This window comes from Schistocerca nitens, chromosome 12 (assembly GCF_023898315.1).
Source record: "Schistocerca nitens isolate TAMUIC-IGC-003100 chromosome 12, iqSchNite1.1, whole genome shotgun sequence".
Classification (NCBI taxonomy): Eukaryota; Metazoa; Arthropoda; class Insecta; order Orthoptera; family Acrididae; genus Schistocerca; species Schistocerca nitens.
The window spans coordinates 150,811,854-150,814,223 of record NC_064625.1 but is presented as its reverse complement, the minus strand read 5'-3'; the positions used below and the strand labels follow the sequence as shown (position 1 = coordinate 150,814,223).

Sequence of the window (2,370 nt, the reverse complement as noted above, 5' to 3'; positions counted from 1 at the left end):
ACATCGAGGAGGTGTTCTTCATGGCTACTACATCGAGGAGCTCCTCCCTCACCTGAAGATCTCTATTAACACCTCTACTAAATATGGCAAGCTGCGCTGTTCCAGTGATATCAACACTTTCGTCCAGAGCTAGAGAATACGCCATAAAATCTTTACAGATATTAGCAAACTGGCTCTGGACGTCGTCTCCCATGTCCTGTATGCGACGCATAATGGTCATGTTAGATAATGGCACAATCAGAAACTGTTCAACTTGAAATGGACACAAATGTTCCGCTGCAGCTACCAAACATTCTTTTATTAAATCGCCATCAGTTAAGGGCCGCAGGGATTTTGCTAAAAGCAAAGCAATTTTGTAACCCACTCCGAGAGCTGCCTCAGTTGATTTTTCTTCGTCGTCCAGATCTTCTTCGGATAGCTTCCTTTTAAGTTTAATAACTTCCTGTGCACGATCTGGTCAATCACATTTTCCACGTCTGTAGTCTTTTGCGTGGTACGACGTGTAATGTCGCTGCAAATTAAATTTCGTAAAAGAATTCAGCGTTTTGTGACATACTAATCATTTTGCAACACCATCTTTTTCAGTAAACAGATACAATTCCTCCCAATAGGGGTTGAACTGCGAAAGCATGGTTGGGGTTACACAACGGCGACTTCACATGATTCTTAACCAGTGAAGTGACTTACGAGCTGATCGTAGTACTTTAAACGTTACACAGTCGGCGCGAATTCAATAGGCACGCTGCGGCCGCAGCCGTATTCAAACGTGCGCACGCATTTCCCCTCCCTCCCCTCCCTCCCCCCTCCGCGACCTTGCAGCTGCTTGCGAGCACGGGCCTGAGCAGACGCGAGTACTCGTGCTCAAAACCAGCCAGTTGTTAAGCCCTGCAGTAGCGTCTTCATTACCCCTGCTATTTGCGGCCGAGAATTGCCGTAAAGAAAGAAATGCATGACAGTTGTGTTATGTGGGCTGCATGAATTCAGGCGAAATCCCTCAGCAGGCACCACACACTTGGCAGGAGACACTATTGTTCTCGGCATCTTTATGTACTCGATCTGTGCCCAGGACTAAAAAATTCGAGTGACGTGATAGACGGACATACTAGAGGCACTGTGCAACACATGTGGGCAAAGCTTCACCGCCAGTGGAGTCATCTCTATGCTTTTCTGGCAGAATGGAAATTCTGCAGCATACGAAAGGTTTTCTTTTAGCGAAGTTTGAATATTTCTTTCTTAATCTCCAGCTTCTCTAATATTTGGTTAACATAACTGCCACAGCTCTGCCTCATTGACCAATATATACTTTCACACAGTACTTGCATGCGATGTTATTTACACCACTCGGTGCCATGAGCTGCACTATGTTTTCACTACTGAACAAAATTTTTGTTGATTGTTGGTATTATAACATGCAGCTCTGTAGTTGTGAGACTTTAACTTTTTTGTGAGACTGTCTGAAATTATGCCGCCCGTATGGAATTAAGCACCATTTTTTGTAACTACTGAGTGATTCCAGTTGGCAAACGTACTGACTCCTCTCGAACAGGCCATGAAGGCCCAAAGGTACCGACTGGCCGCCGTGTCATCCTCAGCCCACGGGCGTCACTGGATGCTGATATGGAGCGGCACGTGGTCAGGACACCGCTCTCCCGGCCGTGTGTCAGTTTACGAGACCGGAGCCGCTACTTCTCAGTCAAGTAGCTCCTCAGTTTGCCTCACAAGGGCTGAGTGCACCCCGCTTGCCATCAGCGCTCGGCAGACCGGATGGTCACCCATCCAAGTGCTAGCCCAGCCCGACAGCGCTTAACTTCGGTGATCTGACGGGAACCGGTGTTACCACTGCGGCGAGGCCGTATGCGAATGTACAGAAGTGGCTTAATTTTACACTTGTTTTATTTTTGTAGTGTACTGTAAATCAGGGCAGCACTATAGCCATTACTCGAAACAATGTGTTTGATGGTCTATATTTCAGTTTGAAAGGCAGATTCAGATAATGGAACAGCTATGAGACGATACACCATCGATTGGAAAGCTGCATGTTTGTGGTTGTGTGGTTTATGGTTTTTCTGTAAATGCTAAATAAGTGTCTCCTTGCGCTAATATCTAATGTCAGAACGTCAAGCATCGCATTCATCACGGGAATTTCGGAGAAAATCGGTTAATTTTACTACTACGCGTGTAATACAATAATAATACAAAAAGTACTTCAGCTCTAAATTCATTGCTTCACTTCAGTTACAAGTGAGAGGAACTCTGTCGGTTCCACTTCACATTGTGCGTAATCACGCAAACTCGGGTGTCTGCCCTCCGCCACGTGACGTACATGTTGGTTTCAAACTACAGCACGGTAGGTAGGGTTATGCATGCACC

At 46.0% G+C, this 2,370-nt stretch overlaps 1 pseudogene; it reads right to left on the bottom strand.

Moving 5' to 3' along the window:
• Positions 1-1,740: 1,740 nt before the first annotated feature.
• Positions 1,741-1,858, bottom strand: LOC126215549 (5S ribosomal RNA; annotated as a pseudogene).
• Positions 1,859-2,370: the final 512 nt, after the last annotated feature.